The sequence below is a fragment of the Geotrypetes seraphini genome, chromosome 7 (assembly GCF_902459505.1).
Source record: "Geotrypetes seraphini chromosome 7, aGeoSer1.1, whole genome shotgun sequence".
NCBI classification, from domain to species: Eukaryota; Metazoa; Chordata; class Amphibia; order Gymnophiona; family Dermophiidae; genus Geotrypetes; species Geotrypetes seraphini.
Window position 1 is genome coordinate 153835495 of NC_047090.1, and position 22849 is coordinate 153858343.

Sequence of the window (22849 nt, forward strand, 5' to 3'; positions counted from 1 at the left end):
AAAACAACATATGCTGAGGCCATGATCCAAACAGGCCGCGTCCACAGTAGCAGCTGTCCAGTGTTTGCCATCTGCAATTCCATATTTATTCATTATTTCTTTTTCTTGTACAAGTGCCACTAATAACATCAGTTGCATTGTTTCACTTTTACTTGATTATCATTGTGTATTATACCTATTCAGTACTTGTACAAGAAAAAGAAATAAAGAATAAATACTGTATATCTACTTTTGGCTCACCCTGTATTTATAAATGATCTGGAAATCGGAGCAATGAGTGAAGAGACTAAATTTGCAGATGACACAAAACTATTCAAAGTTGTTAAAACGTGAGGACTGTGAAAAATTGCAGAAGACCTTAGGAAACCGAAGGCTGGTCATCGAAATGCGGATGAAATTTAATAAGGGCTAATGCAAGGTGATGCACAATGGGAAGAATAATCCAAGTCGTAGTTACTTGATACTAGGGGTAAACCTTGGGAGTCAGCACCCAAGAAAAAGACAAAGGATTAAGATAGGTGGTCATGTGCCTTCATAGAACAGGCACCCAGGACTAGAGAATGACACGGTGTTATACCTAGGGCCCGGGGGTAAATGAACTCAGCATATTACTGTTATGCTTCAGCATATTACTGACATGTATCCTCAAGTCTGCTTATCTGAAAGTCTGCTTATCTGACCTCCTTGTCCTGAGTGTTAACTTGATAACCCCAAAAGGACAGTAAAGTCTGTTTATCTGACATCCTGACCTCCTTGATCTTCAAAGGACAGTAAAGACAGATGGTAAACCAGTCTCTGTAACACCTCCTGCATAACATCAAAGTCTGCTTCTCTGACTTCCTTTTGCCTGCGTGTCGCCCGATAGCATCAAAGGGACACCGATCTCTGCAAACACCTCCTGGGTAACATCAAAAGGACAGGGAAACCAAACAAGTATCTGCTATCTTGACCTCCTTGACCTAGGTGTTGTCAAAACAGAGAACAAAAGATCAAGACCAGCTGTTTATGCTTTACTAAGAACCCAGCAGCTTTTCCAGCTTTTCACCCAATATAAAAGACGGGACTTGCCTCTAACCTGAGAATCCATGACGTCTGGAGGGAGAATCCACGTCTAAAGGGACAGTCCTTTGGTCCACCCATATATCTATTGCACGGATTCCCAATTGTGAAGATGGTCGTTATATGGGGTCAAGGTGATGCTATTTTATATTTAATTCTTATATATGTATAATAAAGTGTTATTGTTTATGCTTTATATTGTCTGTGTGCTTTTCTGAGTGTCACTGATCATCCCATTTGACAGAAATAAGTGGCAGAACACACGGGAACAAATTTGTCCCTGTCCCCGCGAGTTTTTGTCACTATCCCTGTCAGCTCTGCATTAACCGCACAAGCCTTGAACACTTATGATTTTAAAGTGTTTGAGACTTGTGCAGTTGAGGACGGAGCTTAGGCATTGGTGGAATGAGGCATTATGACATCACAATCTGAGCTCTAGAACGTTGCTATTTATGAGATTTTAAAGTGTTTGAGGCTTGTGCAAATGAGGACGGAGCTTGCAAGAATGGGGCAGGGACAGGAAAAGAAAATAAGTTCCCGCGGGAACGGGGGAAAATTTGTCCCCATGTCATTCTCTACCCGGGACTAACTTATGTAACAAATGCCAACTCGCACATCTCCACATACTCTGAAGATGGTCTAAATGTACATGGATACTCTACGAGTGTGCACATGAATTTTATAAATTATATGTATATCACTCCTCTACCTCTGCTTACCAAACTATACCCACAAAATGCCTACATGCAGATCACTTAAAACTAGGCACATGTGTGTGCTTGGTTCAAATTTTATGAAAGGCCTTTTCCATGTGTCAAAAAAGCTTTACTCATGGGTAAAGCTCAATAAAATACCCTTTAAACAGTAAGACCAGGGATACAATAAGACCACTGTAACAATAGAAACAAATCTTTACTGAATAAGGGCCACATATCTTACTGTATTCACTTTATTAGAGAAGAGAGAGCCACACTCTGATTAGTCATCACCAAACATGTCTGTCTGACACATCATTGAACCTTCTCCAAAGACACTTATCGAATGACCAATAACTTCACTAACCATCTGCACTGGAGGATGGGAGAAACATTCGCAAAAGCTTTCATACTAAAAAGAATAGTGTTCTACAGAAATATTTTAGCATTAAGGTAGTGTTCAATCTCGGGTTTTACAATGTGACCATGTCTACGGACTACATTTAATTTCAGCCGATAGCCTACAGATAAAAAAACAAAGGACTGCTCAAACAGCTAATGAGTTCTTACGGCAAGCACTTTTATCAGATGCTCAGTCCTGATGTACTTGTAAGCTTCTGGAGTTTGCAGGTTTTGGCCAACTCAAGCACCTCAGCCTCTTTCACCTTAACCCTTTGGACATTTTGACTTGGCATATAAATAGCGAAACAGAGAAAAATGAAGGTAGATAAAGACCTTATGGCCTATCTAGTCTGCCTAACTGTGCCATTTACTATTCTTTCCTCTCCCTTAGAGAGCTAATGTACTTTCCCAAATATTCCTTGAATTCAGATACATTTTTTGTTGACAGTTCCTGGATTTGATGCAAGACCTTCTAAAATACAGCAGACTCTCAGCTATCCGGCACCTATGGGGATTGGTGGATGCCGGATAACTGAAGTTTCTGGTTGCTTAAGAGTTACTGTAAAAATAGTTTTGTCTCCCTTCCCATCTTACTCTACCATCCTCCCACTCCCACTTGTAGGTCCAGCATCTGTTCTTCCCATATAATTATATGTTTGTGACATATGGTATTTATGTTAAATCTTTTATTTATTGAAAATTCAAGGCCACAGAAACAGGTAAGAGTATACAGTACATCAAACAGTAAAAAAAACCTATGTTCTTCATACCATTTAGAACCCCCAACCAAATCCTCCTTCCAGAACAAATGAACCAGAGAGCCAGAGCAGCCAGCCATAAAAGCCCAGCTGCGGAGCAGGAAGATTGTTCTAGGTAAGGGTCCTACCCAAACACCACCACTTGGAACAGAACTCCACACCCACCTCCCACCTCTCCCTCTCATCATTCCCACTAAGTGACATATGGTATTTAAAATCACCAAAAACCTCTGGTTAACATTTTCTATGTATACTTCTCAAACTCTTATAGGCCACAAGTTGCCCACACTAGCACAGTCAGAGAGGAACTGTGAGAAAGTTTGCCTGAGATAAATGCAAAGGAGGAGCAATAAGGGGAATAAGCCAGTCTTGCACAAATAGTAGAGGAGATACATGGTCAGCACATTTAGCGTTATATAGGAGTTTCACCACAGTACTTTACAAAAGTTGGGAGTCGCTTCAGAATGTAAAGCGGGTCACCCACTAAAAAGGGAATTACAGTAATCAAGACGGTTTAAAGCAAGAGCATGGCATATAACCTTTAAAACGTCATTATCAAGGAAGGGTCTAAGTGATGGAATCATCCCGAGCACATAGAACGATAATTTTAACCACTGTTGAAACGTGAGAGGCACAAGTGAGCAATCTAGAAAAATCCCTAAGGGAGAAGATAAGATTCTCTCAAAGGGATCTCAGATTCTCCAAACATGGTTCTTGGGATGAAGTTGGGTTACCCCAAGGAAACTAGACAGCCTCACACTTCAATGGGTTTAATATCATTTCATAGTTTGTTTATTTAGCTATTGGAAAAAATGATTGCTGCACCATCCTATAGCTCTGGACAGATTACAATTATACATACACAATAAAACAAAATAAACGTACTGAAATAAATAGACATACACGTGGACCCCGTCAGCTCTTACCCCCTCCCCCCTTTTACAAAACTTTAGCGCAGTTTTTAGCACCGGCTGCAGCAGTAACAGCTCCGACGCTTATAGGAATTCTATGAGCATCGGAGCTGTAATCGCCACGGCTGGCGCTAAAAACCGCGCTGCAGTTTTATAAAAGGAGGGGTTAATGTATAACAGTTGCCATAGACGGGCAGTTGTCATCAACATTCTAAAGGCAGACAAATGAACAGCTTAGTTTAAAAAGTGAGCTTTTAAATATTTATAAAATTGGAGAAAAGAAGATATCCGAGGGTAAATCAAAAATTAAATAATTGTTAAATTATGTGATAACTGGAACAGAGTGGATCCAAGATGGCCACGAGTGGTTGAATTTCGGAGCGTCTCCTGAGCGTTCGGTAGATTTTACAATTTACCTTTTCTGGCTGTTCAGCTTGTTCTGAAGGTTTCCTCATGCCTAAGAGGAGAGGGAGAAGTGCCGCCGGAGCCTCGCGGCATTCTGTAATTCCTCCTCCTCTCACTATTGAGCGCCTCTTGACGCGGCTTCAGAGGGAGCCGGCAACTTCGGGGAATCGCCCGCAGGACTTGACGGTACGGGGTGACGCCGCTAGAATCCAGGGGCTAGAGATTACGCTGAGCCCGGAAGTAAGAGATACTCCCCCCCAACTGCAGCATACTAGCTCGCCGCAGGCACAAGGCACGTCCATAGAGGAAGTGCCGGTAGCCCAGGAGGCTGGTTCATCTTCGAGCGATGTAATGGATCTATCAAAAGACTTTTTAAGTCTGGAGAGAGATACTGCGGCTGGAACATCAAAGGAAAGGGAGATACAACAAGACTTGATTCCTACAAATATGGCAGGTGAGACTCCCTTCTTTTTGGTTGAAAAACCCACTGAAATCACAATGGAGTCTCTCTGGGACTTAGTAGTCAAATTGGGAAATTCATTGAATCCACAACTTAAAGCACTAGAAATGAAAGTTGATAAGCAGGAACAAAAATGGACTCAAATGCAATCAGAATTGACTATAGTTAAAGCTACCTCAGATAAAAATAAAAATGAGATAGTAGGGGTCAAACAAGTACAAGAAAGCACAGTTACTTACCGTAACAGTTGTTATCCAGGGACAGCAGGCAGATATTCCCACACATGGGTGACGTCACCGACGGAGCCCCGCAGCGGACAGCCTCGAAAGCAAACTTGCTTGAAGATCTCGATCTTTCGAGGACTGCACCGTGCATGCGCGCGTGCCTTCCCGCCCGAACTAGGGGGCGCATCTCCTGAGAGGATCCTCAGTTCAGATACCTAGTCAAGAAGCCAACCAGGGGAGGTGGGAGGGTTGTGGGAATATCTGCCTGCTGTCCCTGGATAACAACTGTTACGGTAAGTAACTGTGCTTTATCCCAGGACAAGCAGGCAGCATATTCCCACACATGGGTGACCTCCAAGCTAAGTAAAAAGGGATGGAGGGAAGTTGGCAATTTACGAAAAAAGATTTTGCAAAACAGATTGGCCAAAATGGCCATCCCTCCTGGATAAGGTATCCAGACAATAATGAGAGGTGAAAGTATGAACCGAGGACCAAGTGGCAGCCTTGCAGATTTCCTCAATATGAGTTGATCGGAGGAAAGCTACAGATGCCGCCATAGCTCTAACTTTGTGGCCCGTCACTCGACCTTGCAGAGGAAGACCAGCCTGAGCGTAGCAGAAAGAAATTCAAACAGCCATGCAGTTGGAGATTGTGCGTTTCGATATAGGACGTCCCAACTTGTTCGGATCAAATGAGATGAAAAGTTGAGGAGATGTTCTGTGAAGTTGAGTGCGTTGGAGGTAGAAAGCCAAAGCACGTTTACAGTCCAAAGTATGAAGAGCCGCCTCTCCTGGATGAGAATGAGGCTTTGGAAAAAATACAGGAAGAACAATAGACTGATTGATGTGAAATTCTGAAACAACTTTAGGTAAGAATTTAGGATGAGTACGTAGGACCACCTTATCATGGTGAAAAACTGTGAAAGGTGGATCTGCAACCAAAGCTTGTAACTCACTGACTCGTCGAGCAGATGTGAGGGCGATCAGGAACACAGCTTTCCAAGTGAGAAACTTGAGGTGAGCTTTGTCAAGCGGTTCAAAAGGAGGTTTCATAAGTTGAGCTAAAACAACATTGAGATCCCAAACCACAGGAGGTGGTTTAAGCGGTGGATGGAGATTTAGAAGTCCTTTCATAAAGCGAGAAACCATAGGATGTGCAGAAAAAAGTTTTCCATCCAGAGGCTGATGAAAAGCAGCTATAGCACTAAGATGGACTCGAATAGATGTAGTTTGAAGTCCAGATTGGGACAAATGAAACAAGTAGTCCAAAACTGATGATAAAGAGGACGATATAGGTTGCAAGTGACACGTAGAACACCAAGTAGAAAATCTTGTCCACTTCTGGTCATAACATTGTCTAGTCGATGGCTTTCTGGAAGCAAGTAAGATATCTTGAACAGACTGAGAAAATTGAGGAAAGTCTGTTATGCAGAAAGGTACCAAGCTGTTAAGTGTAGAGACTGCAGATTGGGATGAAGCAAAGATCCTTGACTCTGCGTGAGTAGAGAAGGAAAGATTGGCAGAAGTAGAGGCTCCCTGGTGCTGAGTTGAAGTAGTAGGGAGAACCAAGGTTGCCTGGGCCACCGAGGAGCTATCAGAATCATGGTGGCATGTTCTGACTTCAGTTTGACTAGAGTCTTGAGAATCAGAGGAAACGGAGGAAAGGCATAAAGGAACTGATTCCTCCAATCCAGTAGAAACGCATCCGCTTCGAGACGTTGAGGAGTGTAAATGCGGGAGCAAAATTGAGGCAGCTTGAAGTTGAGAGGTGATGCAAACAGATCTATCTGCGGAGTTCCCCAACGAGCAAAGATTTGGTGAAGAGTAGGAGAATTGAGCGTCCATTCGTGAGGTTGTAGAAGACGACTCAGTTTGTCCGCCAAACAATTGTGTTGACCCTGAATGTAAACAGCCCTGAGGTAGAGGTTGTGAAGAATTGCCCAATGCCACAATCTCAGAGCTTCTTGACATAGGGAATGAGATCCCGTCCCTCCCTGTTTGTTGACATAATACATGGATACTTGGTTGTCGGTACGAACAAGAATCACCATGTCGTGAAGGAAATGTTGAAAAGCTTTGAGAGCATAGAATATCGCTCTGAGTTCCTACAGATTGATATGACACCGACGGTCTGCTTGAGTCCATAGACCCTGAGTGCGAAGACCGTCCACATGAGTTCCCCATGCGTACGTTGACGAGTCGGTTGTGAGGACTTTCTGATGAGGAAGAGGGTGGAACAGCAAGCCTCTTGAAAGATTGAAAGAGAGCATCCACCAACGGAGAGACTTCCGCAATGAAGGAGTTATGGAAATCAGTCGAGTTTGTCGATCCACGGATTGCTGCCATTGGGATGCCAGTGTCCATTGAGGAATACGAAGGTGAAGTCTGGCAAAAGGAATCACATGAACTGTAGAAGCCATGTGACCGAGCAGAACCATCATCTTTCGTGCTGGAACAGTTGAAAGTTGGAAGACTTGTTGAGAAATCTGAAGAAGGGAGGCCTGACGTGGTTGTGGAAGGTAGGCTCTCAGATTGATAGTGTCCAGAGTTGCTCCTATGAACTGGAGAGACTGAGAGGGAGTCAACTGAGATTTGGGAAAGTTGATGTGAAATCCCAAACTTTGTAGAAAAAGAATAGTCTGTTGGGTCGCTGCAATAACCCCTGAAAAAGAAGGAGCTTTGATGAGCCAGTCGTCGAGGTATGGAAATACTTGGAGACCCTGGTTGCGAAGAGCTGCAGCCACCACCACGAGACATTTTGTGAAAACTCTGGGAGAAGAAGCCAACCCGAAGGGGAGAACTCGGTACTGCAGATGAAGGCTTCCTACTTGAAATCTGAGATACTTGCGAAATGCTGGATGAATAGGGATATGAGTATACGCCTCTTTGAGATCGAGGGAACACATCCAATCCCCTTGATCCATTAAGGAATATAAAGTTGGCAGAGTGAGCATTCGAAATTTCTCTTTGACTAGATATTTGTTGAGAGCTCTGAGATCCAGGATCTGTTGTAAATCCCCCGTCTTTTTGGGAACCAGAAAATAACGGGAGTAGAATCCCAAGTTCCTTTGTGGAAGAGGAACTTCCTCCACAGCTCGCAGGCGAAGCAGAGCCTGAGCTTCTTGAAGAAGAAGGGGAAGGTGCGACTGATCGGAAGGACACTCTCTTGGATGGCGATCTGGAGGCACCTGCTGCAACCGAAGAGAGTATCCCTCTCGTAGGATGGAAAGCACCCAGAGATCTGATGTAATGAGCTCCCACTGGTGATAAAATGTGGACAGACGACCCCCTATGGAGAGGGGAGAATTTGGAAATAGAGAAATTGGAATGCTCAGGCTGAGACTGTCAAAAAGACTGAGCTGGTTTGGTGGCAGCAAGAGTCTGAGATTTTTGCTGACGCTGTTGTTGAGGAGGAGGACGAGGAGGAGGCCTGGAAAAAGCAGGAGTCGTTTTCTGAGGATAACGACGTGGAGTCTGTTTAAAACCTCTAGTTGGTGCAGGTTTGGGTTTTGGTCGAATGAGGGAAGCAAAAGAGCGTTCATGTTCTGAGAGACGCTTGGTAGCTGCTTCAATAGAGTCATCGAACAATTCGTTACCCTGACAAGGTAGATTCGCCAATCGATCTTGAAGATTGGGATCCATGTCAACAATCCGTAACCATGCTAAACGACGCATGGCTACTGCAAAAGCAGATACTCGAGAGGAGAGTTCAAAAGCATCATATGAGGCTTGTAACATGAAGAGTCGTAATTGAGAGAGAGTCTTGAGGATGAGTTTGAATTCTGAAAGTAGAGTTGTGGAAATATCCGGGTAAAAAGATGATAAAATCTTCAGAAAATGGTTGAAGTAAGAAGTGAAAATGTAGCTATAATTAAGAACTCTATTTGCCATCATAGAGTTCTGGTATAAACGGCGACCAAACTTATCCATGGTACGACCTTCTCTGCCTGGAGGAACTGAAGCGTAGATTTTAGAAGGATGTGCTTTCTTTAAAGATGATTCCACTACCAGGGATTGATGAGAAAGTTGAGATTTTTCATAACCCTTACATGGAACTGTTCTATAGCGAGATTCCAATTTAGAAGGAATGGCAGTGATGGAATAAGGGGTCTCCATGTTACGAGCAAAGGTTTGTTTGAGAACAGGAGTCATGGGTAAACGTAGTGACTCTTTAGGTGGATGAGGAAGCTCCATATCTGCCAAATATTCAGGAGTATATTTGGAATCAGAATGAAGATCTAGTTTGAGAGCTTGTACCATATCAAAAATAAATTTGGCAAATGAAATGGATTTGGAATCAGATGCTTCCTCAGGAGACACACTGCGAGATCTAGGGAGTGCTGAGTATGAAGGAGAAGCCTCTCTGGAATATGATGTCAGTGGTTCCGATTCAAGGCGTAGAGTCACTGAAGAAGCTGCACTGTGAGGTGGAGTAAGAGAATGTTTCCTCTTAAGGCTCCTGGATGGAGAAGTACCAGGTGTACGTGGTACTGAATGAGTCGAGGTCTGAGGTGAAGTGTCTCGACGAGCTGGTTTCGATGAAGGAGTCTTCGGTTGAGAAGGACTTCGAGTCGATGCTCGATGGTGTTGAGATCTGTGCTTTGACTTCAAAGAAAGGGGAAGAGAAGTCTCGGTGTCCAAAGCTGAAGACTCTCTCCGAAGCTTAGAAGCACTATGTCTCGAAGGCTTCGATCGGTGCTTCGAAGGAGGTGAGTCCGGAGAAGAATCAGATGAAGGTATTCTCTTCGGTGTCCGGGATCGGCCTCGAGATACTGGATGCTCCGGTTGGGTGACAGGCTGATCCACCCGAGGCAAGGTCGAGGACGGGACCAATTGAGCCACTAAAGAGGAAATCTGAGTGGTCAGTATAGATTTGAGCATGTCTTCCAGCATCGGCACCGAGACAGAAGGTTCTGATCTCGTAGGTGCAGCATTACGCTCCGAAGAGGGCGACCTCGAAGGTGAGTATTCCCTTGTCTTAGAGGTACTCTTGGAAGATGGACGTGCAGAGGTCTCTGGTGGCTTCTTGGGTACGGTACCTGAAAGAGAACCCGGAGACTTACCCCCCATAGCAGATTTCATCGAGGACACCGTCTTCGAGGGAACCGAAGCAGGCAAGGTCGAGGCCTTCGAGATCGAAGCTCCAGCCGGAACTTGGGTCGAAGCCTTTGAGACCGTGGTCGTCGATGATGTCGGAGTCGAAGCCTTCGATACTGGGGCAGCCGCCGAGGTCGAAGTCGAATCCGAAGGTTGCTCCATGTCTCCGAAGAGTTGAAAAAATTGGGCGCACCTGCGTCGAAAAGCCCGTGGAGTAAGAGTGAAGCAACGATGGCAATCTTCTGGTGAATGGGAAGGACCCAAGCACTGAAGGCAGCGACAGTGGGGATCGGTGACCGAAATCACACGATTACACTGACAACAACGTTTAAACCCGGTGAGAGGCCGGGACATAGAAAAAATAAAGTCCGTGTCAAACGGAAGGAGCAATTGGGCCTAGGCCCAAGGCTCACCGGCCGGACAAGTATAAAATAAAAATTTTTTATTTTTTTTTAGTTTTGAAAAAGGAGAAATAAATTAAAGCACAGCGACCGATCTTTGTGAAAAAAAAGAAACAGCCGCGGTGAAGAGAAGGCAAAAGTGCTGCAGAGCTGAAGAAAAACGTGTCTTCTTGTCTCCACGGAATTAAACGAACTGAGGATCCTCTCAGGAGATGCGCCCCCTAGTTCGGGCGGGAAGGCACGCGCGCATGCGCGGTGCAGTCCTCGAAAGATCGAGATCTTCAAGCAAGTTTGCTTTCGAGGCTGTCCGCTGCGGGGCTCTGTCGGTGACGTCACCCATGTGTGGGAATATGCTGCCTGCTTGTCCTGGGATAAACTATGATTAGAGATAGTACAAATATCAGGATGAAACTGGAAATGATTGAAAATGGCCAACGAGCCAATAATTTGTGGTTCCTAAATTTCCCCAGGATATCTTCTATGTCTCCTAGGGAAATGTTAAAAAAATACTTCTTGGAGATTTTCTCAGTTTCAGAAGAATTAATTCCACCATTTACACAAGTATTTTATCTGCCTGATAGAAAATTGGATCAGCAATTGATCAACGAGGAACAACAGGAATCAAAATTGGATATTACTACATTATTGGAAAGTTCAATGAAAGAATTAGTTAAACCTGCGACATTACTGGTAACAGTTGTATTGATGCCAGATAAGAACTGGATTATGAAAATGTTCTTTAAAAATAGAACTAAAGAGTTCCTGGGTCAGAAAGTACAAATTTTTTCTGATGTTACCAAAGAGACTCAAAAACGAAGAAAGCAGTTTTTGTTATTAAAACCTGGTGTAATTTCAGTGGGAGGGAAATTTTTCCTTAGATTTCCTTGCAAATGTATTGTTCATTATGGTCCTGATAAATATGTTTTCTTTGATCCGACACACCTAACCAAATTTGTGGCATTGAAACGTCTGGAGAAAGGTGAAAAAATGGAAGTAACAACAGAAATACATGATTAGCTCCCCGCGATTTCATCCATTTAGATTTTCTTAAGTATAAGATTAATCTTATGATCTTTTTGTTTTATTTTACCCTATTGAAGTCTAGGATCCAATTATTGTGGACTAGAGATTGTCTTTATAAGGAGAAGCTGTTATGATATTTAATATCTTCTATATTGTATTGTAATTTGTTTTCTTTTTCTTTATTTGTATTCAAAACAATCTTACTGTACAAGATGTTTATGCTTGGGAATAATGTATAAAATTATAAATAAATAATAATAATTTTAAAAAAAAGATAACTGGAACAGAGCTAGCAAAATGCAACATACGTACTCGTACATTGCCTGTTGGATAGTTCATCCATACACAGTGCAGCACTCGGCCTTTAGTCGTGTGGCAGCCAGGAGGTCAGAAACACGGACGCTCCATTGCAAGATTGCACCATTTAAGAACAACATACAGTAGTGCACTTACTTTGGGCAGAGAGAGTGAAACGCGTGGAAATTCACTGTCGGATATTGGCTCAGTATAGACACAGCACCATGAATCAATGAAAGGTTTACGAGTGGGTAAAAAGGTTTAAAGCAGGAAGATCAGTTGTAACCGACGAAGGACGTTCTGGTCACCCATCAACATCGCTCACATAAGAGCACACTGACAGGGCAGATGCCTTGATTAGAGAAGACCAACAGATAACGGTGTCTCAATTGGCTGAAAATTTGGATATCAGGTATGAATCTGCATTTGCCATAATGCATGATGACTTGGGATACAGGAAAGTCTGCACACAATGTGTTCCCAAACAGCTTACTGATCTGCACAAGCAACAGTGTGTGGAGGTTGCAACCCAGTTCCTGAGACAGTATGAAGTGTCAGGTCAAAAGCGCGCCGGGACAAAGGTGCGCTCAGACAATTGAGCGCAGCGCGCGCCGCCACACCACTCTAAATTACTGTTTTTAGTGCTCCGACGGGGGGGGCGTGACATCGCGCCACGTTGTGGGGGGTTGTAACCCCCCACATTTTACTGAAAACTTCACTTTTCCCTGTTTTTAGGGAAAAAGTTCAGTTTACAGTAAAATGTGGAGGGTTACAACCCCCCAAACCCCCCACAACGCCGGCGCGATGTCTATTAAGTAAACTGGGGGGGTTCCCCAACAAAACCCCCCGTCGGAGCCCCTAAAAACTGTAATTTAGAGCGGTGCGGTGGCGCACGCTTTTGTCTTTCGCGCCGTTGTCTATGAACCCAGTATGAAGAAGATCCAAGAAGATCCGAGTATTCTGGGGAGAACTATCACTGGCGACAAGACACGGGCGCATCACTGTGACCCAGAGAACAAAAGACAAAGCATGATGAAGTAAAGGAAGCGGTGCTCTCCTGGCTTCGGGATCAGCAAAAATATTTCTTCTCTGCAGGAATGCAAAAGTTTTGTTGAACAATACAACGAAAGGGTATTAACATAGAACAAAATCTTTTCCAGAGAAAGGAAAATGGTAAAACCAGAGGACATAATTTGAGGTTGAGGGGTGGTAGATTCAGGGGCAATGTTAGGAAATTCTACTTTACGGAGAGGGTGGTGGATGCCTGGAATGCGCTCCCGAGAGAGGTGGTGGAGAGTAAAACTGTGACTGAGTTCAAAGAAGCGTGGGATGAACACAGAGGATTTAGAATCAGAAAATAATATTAAATATTGATCTAAGGCCAGTACTGGGCAGACTTGCACGGTCTGTGTCTGTATATGGCCGTTTGGTGGAGGATGGGCTGGGGAGGGCTTCAATGGCTGGGAGGGTGTAGATGGGCTGGAGTAGGTCTTAACAGAGATTTCGGCAGTTGGAACCCAAGCACAGTACCGGGTAAAGCTTTGGATTCTCGCCCAGAAATAGCTAAGAAGAAAAAAAAAAAAAAATTTAAATTGAATCAGGTTGGGCAGACTGGATGGACCATTCGGGTCTTTTTCTGCCGTCATCTACTATGTTACTATGACTATGTGGAAAAGTTCAATTGCTCAGAGTTACTTCTATTAAAGTCGTTCAATGTATTTTGCCTTTACTTTTTGATTTACCCTTCATATTTCATAATTCAGATGGCAAGTTATTTCATAATCTGGCACCTTCAACATAGAACACAGGTGAGCGGTACTTACTCAATCTGATATGACAAAAGAAAAGAACATCAAGCAAAAATTTGTCTCCGGAACACAAAGTGAACAAAAGAACATAAAAAAAGCCATACTGGGTCAGATCAATGGTCCATCTAGCCCAGTATCTTGGTTCCAAAGTGGCCAATCCAGGTCACAAATACCTGGCAAAAACTCAAATATTAGCAATATTCCATGCTACTGATGCCAAGGCAAGCAGTGACTTCCTCTATAAGTGCAAGTCGGTTGATATATTCTTAAAGTTCTAGCAATAATAATTAGTGTGACATTATACAAAGCTTATCCTCTAAACCTCTTCAACTAATAACAATTACATATCCAGTAAAAAATGACCTCCTTTCCAGTAAGAAATGGTGGACTCTTCTGTTTGTTGTCTTTCTTTCTTTATGTGAATTTTGGATCACGCCTTGTTCAGTTTAAGCTCAAGGCAAGATGTTCAGAAAGGAAATAAAAACTATACTCTTCAAGAAATCCCTTAATAAAGCTTAATACCATGATAAAGCTTAACCCCCCCTCTTACCATCCCCTCCCTAACCCCAGATCCTACTTTTCCCTCTCTTGGAAACCTTCTCTGATCTAACGTTGTAACCCTTCTTCCATAACTCTTTTTGTAATCCGCTTTGAACTGAAAGGTAATGGCGGAATAGAAATCTGTAATGTAATGTAATCTAAGAATCTTTGGAACTTCAAGATTGTGAATACAATGACTGCTTTTAGTCTGAATTCCTGCTTAAACAGGCTTGGCCTATCCATATGGAGGACTGGGAACTTCTTTTATACATAAAACCAGGGGCGCCCATATTTATTACATTGTCTCCCCACACCCTTCATAGGCAGGCACAAAGATCCTTCAGGACCCTAGACTATTTCCCCAGAAGGGACAGAACACAATGGCGGATTAACACCATACAGTCATTCTCGACTTTCCACTTTGCTTCATTTTCTAGTGCCAGGGAATAGAGTTCATTTCCGACTTCCCTTCTTCACAATTAAGGATCTTCTTTGCTTAGCTCACACCTTCTCACACCAGTTACTGCCCTTGCCTTCACCCCGTCTCCACCCTTTCTGTGAAATATTTTCTGAAGTTCCTCACTTGTCTCAACCTTATGAGTCTTGTTATCATGACCTCATTTCCAGTAAAAAATGACCTCATTTCCAGTAAGAAATGACCTCCTTTCCAGTAAGAAATGGTGGACTCTTCTGTTTGTTGTCTTTCTTTCTTTATGTGGATTTTGGATCACGCCTTGTTCAGTTTAAGCTCAAGGCAAGTTACGTACATTCAGCATGGCAGGTATTCACACCTTTGAGGAATTTAAATCTCTCTATCATACTGCCTCCCTAGTTCCTCTACTTTGTATGTGATTGGATCCTGGAGCATCATTATATAAGGCTTTTGCTGCAGAATTTGCATCATTTTAGCGGACTTCTCTAGATCATTGCGTCTGTCTTTACCAGGAGTTCTCTACCCAGTCCTTAGAGCCAGTCAGGTTTTCAGAATACCCACGATGAATATGCATGACAGATTTGCATGTATTGCCTCCACTGTGTGCAAATCTATCTCATGCATATTCATTTTAAAGATCCTAAAAACCCAACTGACTGGGTGTGTCCCGAGGACTGGGTTGAAAATGCCTCGCTTAAAGTATTAAAAATACACCACTCACCATTAGGATTTTCTCTCTCCAGTGCAGGATCCCGACCAAGAGCAGGATGTACAGCGTATAAAAAATACTGTCTTGAGAGCGATTTTCTTTTACAAGGTTATGCACAAACAAATAGCATGCAAATCATATGCATACTATTTATTCAGAGCAGCCCCGTAAAAGAGGGAAGGAACTGTGCCTGGCGCCTGCTCAGAAAAGCAATCAGCAGAACTGGCAAGAGAGCAATGGCTGCTAGCTCAGCTGAAATGCAGCTTCCCCTGCCAGCTCTGGTACAGGGGAAGTCGCAAATCAGAAATCCCCTAAAAATCGATCAGTAGCAGCCACGGAGAACCCTTATGAACATTGGGAAGAGAGTTTTCATGCCAGTTAAGACTGCTTTAATGAGTCTTACTGACATTGAACATTGGGGTCCAACTGTTAACCATAGCATAGAGAGAGGAAGGGGTGAAAGAGGTAGAGAAGGAGCTCAAGAGAAACGACAACAGGGGTTCAGTGGCCCTCAACAGTTCATCCTACCCACACAAAAACAAGGGCTTAAAGACTCCAGAAATCCTGACGGAAACACCACCACCACAGTTGTATACGCTCAAAATCAGGGCTCCCAAGCAAAATTACATTGTGAGCCCCTATAGCAGGGGAAATGGAGAAGGGATCTGCAGATAGCTCAGGGAGTCCTGCCTTATTCTGCACCTCCCACTTCCTATCAGACAGAGAACTTGATATCTATGGATCTAGTTCTATCTTCTCATGGAGAGGCTAATAGGCTTGCTGCGAAAAAGGGGAACTCACCACTCCTTGATGCACAAGTTAAGTCCCCGAGTCTCTGCTTGTCACTGTTCAGCACAATTCAAGTTTATTTTTATCTTGATATACCGCCTATCTAGCGGTCTAGGTGGTGTACATACATATAGATTTAAAAGCAAATAAAAAATATGATTAAAATCAAATTATACAGAGGGCCAAACAGATACTGACAATGTACAGAGATGTGGTACAAGAAGAAGGGAGGAGAAACTGGTTACAATAATTTTCTATTAAAAGCAAAGGGTGTGACACAGTGGCATAAAATTTTGATTGATAGAATTAAGTGATGAAGGCATCTTTATACAAAAATGTCTTAAAGTTGGATTTAAAGTTTGTCAAGTTGTCTTCTTTCCTAAGGTAATGGGGAGAGGGCGTTCCAAAGTCCGGGAGCCATAACTGAGAAAATTGTTTTCAGAGTTGTGTCATAGAATATATGAAGAATCAGAGGGACTGAAAGAAAATTTGGTTCAGTCGAATAAAGTGATCTTGAAGGGGAATAAGGTATGAGCAGCCAGCCAATGAATGCTGGTGTACATTCTGATCTTGCTTTAAAAAGTAAGGAGGATTTTGTATGTTATTTGATGGGTGACGAGAAGCCAATGGGCGGATTGAAATAGTGTGACATGATCAAACATTTTTTTCTTGTAGATGATTTTGATGGCAATATTTTGGATTAATTGGAGTCTTATCTCCTTATTAGTAACCCCTTAGTATAGGGAATTATAATAGTCAAGATGAGATATCACCAAAGAATGAGTGAGGATATTTAGTGAATGGAGTTCAAGAGTGGCAATAGAGCCGATCATTTTTAATTCCTCTATGGCATCAAAACAGACCTGGCACAGAGGAAGTGCCCTAGATACTGTATGGGTGTGGTGAACAGTGCCAGCAAAAGCTTCAGGAAATCCTATAATCCGCTTTGCCCCAGCAGACGGAGTTTACCATAAGTGCATCACCTCCTGCTACCAGCCCATGAACTGCTAAACCACAAGACTTGGCCAGCAGCAGGACACATGGAGGTAAGGTAATTCTATAACTGAGCACTTTGATTTTGGTGCCCCCAAGGCCACGTGTTAATAGAACACAAGCATACCCCAGAATTAGCACACCTAACATCTAGAAACCAGCAATTGAGCCATCCATACAGCTGATGTAAATGTTTAAACGTGGCAGGGACAAGTGTAGCAGGATTCTGTTAAGTTCTGAACTAGCAACTCTACTGAGAATGCTTGGATAACTGACCCAACCTCCTGTAATGTAATCTGACCTTGAACTAAATAGGTAAAGGCGGAATAGAAAATCTGATTAACATAATGTAATATAAAAGGGAATCCCGCCATGCCCTTGCGTACGCTGCCTCACAAATACGTACATGCAAGATAAGAACTAGTCTGTAAATGCCTGCCTAGGTAGAATATTAGCATATGCACTTGTATGTGTATATACCACGCACATATCTGCCAGTATTCTAAACATTTATGTGCATAACACATGTAAACATTAGTACCTTGCTTATATATAGAATTGCCCTTACTGGGCTTCTCTGGTTCTCAGGGTTTGGGAGGAACAACTAATTTATTTGAATGCAGATTTTGGGAGACCGTTCAGCCAAGCATAGCTTCTGCACAGCAAAGGCCTGCTCAAGCAGCATTTACACCACTGACCACCAGTATCCATTTCCCATCTGCTCTATCCGCACATTGTACCATCAATTCCCCCTTCTCTCACCCTCTTCCCTGTCTTGCAACCCTTCACCCCACACTTGGGTTTTGGCCAGGTACTCTCCTTATGTACCCAAGCATCCTTTTAGCTTTTGCCATCACCTTTTCAGCCTGTTTGGCCATCTTCAGATCATCCAATACTATCACTCTTAAGTCCTGCTCCTCTTTCGTCCACAAAAGTGCTTCACCTCCTAAACCTTACTATGCCCTCCGGTTTTTACAGCTCAAATGCATGACCTTGCATTTCTTGACATTAAATCTTAGCTTCAAATTAAAGCTGAGAGCACACTTAATAAATATTCCTGTGCAGTATATAACAACCTTAACAAACCGCAGGATACTCAGTGGTATAACTTATTCAATCAACTTTCAACTCAAATATTTATTGTGAAGTGCTCAGACGACCAACCAATTGAGTATCCTGTGGTTTGTTAAGATTAGTAAATCTTAGCTGCCAAATTCCAGACCATTCCTCAAGCTTTGCTAGGTTCATCCTCATGTTATTCACACTATCAGGGTGTCTACTCTATTGCAGATTTTGGTATCTTCTGTAAAGAGGCAAATCTTACCAGACAGCCCTTCAGCAATATTGCTTACAAAAATGTTTTTAAAAAACAGGCCCAAAAACCGAATCTTGAGGCAGACCACTGGTAACATCCCTTTCCTCAGAATGATCTCCATTGACCACTACCCTCTGTTGTCTTCCACTCAACCAGTCCATCGCTTTGGGACCCACATCTAGGGCACTCAATTTATTTATTAGACATCTGTGTGGAGCAATGTCAAAGGCTTTGCTAAAATCTAAATACACCACATCTAACACTCTCCTTCTATCCAATTCTCTGGTCACCCAGTCAAAGAAATTGAACAGATTTGTCTGACAAGATCTTTCTCTAGTGAATCCATGTTGCCTCAGGTCCTATAATCCACTGCACTGGATTTCAGAAACTCCACTTTTCTCCGTTTTAAAAGCGTTTCCATTAATTTACTTACCAAAGAAGTCAGACTTAATGGCCTGTAGTTCCTTACCTCTTCCTTAATTCCACTTTTGTGGGGAGGGACCAAACCCGGCCTTCTCCGGTCCACCAGAGAAGGACTCCCAACTCTAAAGAAGCACTGAAAAGGTCAACCAGCAGAGCCGTCAGAACTTCCTTAAGTTCCTTCGATACCCTTGGATATACTCCATCCAGCCTCCATCGCTTTGACTATCTTTAGTTCAGCTAGCTCCCCATGAACACAGTCCTTTGAAAATTGTTCAGGGTCTATCACACTTCCATCCCTATTTGCATTTGTCTTCTGCTTCCGACGCTTAGCTGTTAACATAGAACAGAAATATTTGTTAAGCAATCCAGCCTCATCTTTATCAGCTTCTACATATTCCTCCTCTTCACCTTTGAGTCTCACAATGTCACTTTTGTACTGCCTCTTATCACTAAAATATCTAAAAAAAAATGTCTTGCCATCTATTTTACTATGTTGGATATTTTTTTCTTCCATTTATATCTTTGCTTTCCTGACTACCTGACCAGCGCCTCTTAACTTTTTCCAGATATTCTTGCCTATCTTGTAAGGTGCAGTGGTTGGAGCTACAGCTTCAGCACCCCGAGGGTTGTGCGTTCAAACCCTGCTCTGCTCCCTGGGCAAGTCACTTAATCCTCCACTGCCCCAGGTAAATTAGATAGCTTGGGAGCCCCACCAGGACAGATAGGAAAAATGCTTAAAGTACCTGTATGTAAACCGCTTTGAGTGTGGCTGTATAACTAGAAAAGGGCGGTATATAAACCCTAATTCCTTATCCTTTCTGCAAACTTTTATCGTTTATGAAGGCAACCTCTTTTTCCTTACTTTCTCAGGTACTGATTTTGAGACCCAAAGCAGTCTTCTTTTCCTCTTACTTTTCTTACAAAATGGTTTGTTGTCCTTACTACTTTCCTACTTCTTCCAGATGTTCCCAATCCAAATAACTCCTCCTTGATGTAATCCCCAATTTGAACAAGAAAGTCTCTAGTCTACTATGCTCAACCTCTCAAGTGACCCGATCAAAGAAAGAGAAAGAGGGAAATAAATGAGAATGTAGTAAAAGCAGTTAACTCGGCAGGGTTTAAAAAAATGGCATGGACAAATTCCTAAAAGAAAAGTGCAAAAGCCATTATTAAGATGGGAAAATCTACTGCTTATTCCTGGGATAAGCAGCATAAAATCTGGTTTTTATTTTGGGATCTCTCCAGATACTTGTGACCTGGATTGGCCACAGTTGGAAACAGGGTACTGGGCTTGATGGACTTCTGGTCTGCCTCACTAGAGCATTACTTATGTACCTTATGTAAGCATGAATGATCTGCCACAGAAAGAGAATTGTCACCCTGCTGATCAAGTCTAAGCAGTATGCACTGCACCTAATAGGACCCTTGACGAAGGTTTGTCCGAAACACGGACCGTGTCGGGTCCCTTGATTGGTAAAAGGGTTTACATATATTTATTTTGTCACAATAAAATTTTGCCTACGTCTTGTACAGATCTGCAGTTTTGTTTTGTCTGCACTTGTAGGAACAAGGAAGCACTAAGCTGGAATTTCCATCTCTATCAAATTCGTATGAATGAGACACCTATAAAACTGGCAGAAACAGGAATCTGCATTCTAGCATTGGTTTGTTCCACAGCCTTTTTTGGGTAATGAAAAGTGCAAGAAGGGAAGGGGAAGGCTATGGGGATTCGTATACCACCTCTTTGTTGCTTTGGCACTCAAAGCTGTGAGCACTGGAGGATTAAGTGACTTGCCTAGGATCACAAGGAGCAGCACTTGGGATCTGATCTCACAACCTCTGGGTGCAGAGGCAGCAAGCAGCTCTACCAGTGAGAAATGGCAACATCACAAGCTCTTCCAAGCTAAACTCAACCAAAACTACCCTACACCACTGAGTGAGGGAAAGGACCAGTTTAGCATCTGCTGCTAGGAAGCAGGGAGTAAACACTCCAAAACGTTTATCTTGGACAAAAAACAGAAACAGCCGCCTCCGCAGCTAAATTTACTATGCAGAGGCAGATGGACTCCACTGCCAGCAGACACTACAGACCAGCAGTTTTCAAGCGTCGGCAACATGCGACAGACATATGCTGATTAGCTGCTTCGCTTGGAATATTAATAGATGGTTACCAACCAGCATGCATTCATACCATACACACCATCAGAAATATCTCCCGATCATTAAACCCACAAAAGGCCCTGAACCAAAACGTCAATTATTAGCTACCATGTTCTTTTTTTTTTTTTTTTTTTTTCCTGCTGTCAGTCCACAATCATTTCCCAGATCTACTTGCCCAATCAATCCATAGCAGGCAGAAAAAAAAAATCAGATCACTTATAGATGTTCTTCCTTTTAGATTGGATTGCATTTCCTCCGAAACGAGCTCACTAGCATTAAGTCATCCACACAACAAAAAGCAAATGAATATATATTTAGGCAACAGTGCGAGCGACATGTTTAGCTTTGAAGTGGGCGGGGATGAGCCGAGAGGCATGAAGGCCGAGAGACAGACAGGGATCAGCGGAGGATTGCGGAGGAAATGATCGGAGCTCAGCACAGTGCCAGAGAAGCCGGGGCATTCTGCACGCAGTACCTAAGGCTAGTAGTGGTCGAGTGAGGGCCAGCAGGATCCAGGAACACCCTTTCCCCCAAAGACATGCAGGAAGGACTCTCCGTGCACCGATTGGACCGAGATCCGTAGGTCAGACCCCCCCCCCGATCCGTGCCTCGAGCTTTATCCCACCAGCGGCTTTCCCGGCACAGGCCTGTCAGCCATCGCCCCCCACTTCAGGTGCGCGGCCCGAAGCCGCAGGCCGAGCCCCGAACCTCAAGCTGTTTCCTGCCTGCAGCCTACTCCCTCCCCTCCCGGCTTCGGTCTCTGCAGCCTACCTGTGCCGGTTTGCACCGCAGCGGAGCGGCGCAGCGCGCGCTGTTCCAGCAGCTTCTCACCTCTGCGAGGGCTCCCGGGTTCCGGCACTGCGTAAGCCGAAGCACAGAAGGGGAGGGGAAAGGGGAGGATGCGCTGTCGGGCAGGTGAGCGCCTCTCCCCTCGCGCTCCGCCCACTCCTGACGTCACCGCCTCCCCACCCACCGAAACTCCGGAGGGGCGGCGCACGAGCTACAGGTGGGAGAAGAGGTAATTGAGAGCCGGGGAACGCGAGCACGATGTGGCGGAAGCTGCGGGGTTACAGTTGCCGCCGCCTCCGACCACATGATATCCTTTCTCCTTCTGCTTGTGGAAGCACCGGCGCGTTTAAATGGCTTCGCTTTGTACATTCCGTGATAAGAGGAATGAATCTTCGCTGCGTGGATTACTGGAGCGAAATGTTTTCAGACTATCAATTTGGCTTTCAAACGAATGGAAACTTTGGACTGTTCCACAGCCTGTCGTGTGGTTGCAGCTGTTTTCTGTGTGAAAGCGCCTCTTGGCCTGTTCTGGTTTGTGTACAAAGTCCCTTTTGGTTTTCTTATAATGGGATTCACGTTCTGGATTTGAATTAAATATTTATCCATCTTGTCACTCTCGGATTGTACTGGCCTGAGGAGAGCAATTTTTTTTTTCACTTTTTATTAAATTTAAATATTATTACTTATTCATATACCGCCTATCAGTGGAGGTTGTCAGGTACTCTAGCATTTTTCCCTTTCTGTTCCGGCGGACTCACAATCTAAGATGCCTGTGGGATTGGAGTATTTGCCAAGGGTCACAAGGAGCAGCTGGGGCTTGAACATGCAACCATTAGGCCACAGAGATGAAAACTAGATTTGGGGTTGGTATATGACAATGGTAAATATTAAATTATAATGTATGGACAGTTGTCTTGAGCCTTCTGAACTGGATTTGATAAATGTAGATTTTTTTTTTTCGTTTGCAGGGCAATTGAATTGTATGTAAAGGTTCTACCATGGTGCACTTACTTTTAAATTAAAGCTAATGTTTGTGTGGAAGCTAGACGGTTGTCTTCAGCCTCCATTTTCTTGTTCCCTTCTAAGTACTGTATGAGGTTGGAGAAAAGGGGGAGGAGCTTGGGAGCCTCACATTTGCTGGCTGGCTGAATGGATAATG

The 22849-nt window shown here is 43.5% G+C and overlaps 1 protein-coding gene across 5 annotated transcripts in view; it reads right to left on the reverse strand.

Moving 5' to 3' along the window:
• CEP170B (centrosomal protein 170B) overlaps positions 1-21915 on the reverse strand; it is a 162640-nt gene extending 140725 nt beyond the window's left edge. For 2 of the 5 annotated variants that reach the window (XM_033951232.1, XM_033951233.1), the window contains exon 1: positions 21673-21914. The gene's annotated coding sequence lies outside the window, so the exon portion shown is untranslated. Of the gene's footprint in view, positions 1-18787; positions 19072-21672 lie in introns of all 5 variants that reach the window. The other 3 variants (XM_033951230.1, XM_033951231.1, XM_033951229.1) reach the window with 3 other exon arrangements.
• Between the last annotated feature and the right edge of the window lie 934 nt (positions 21916-22849).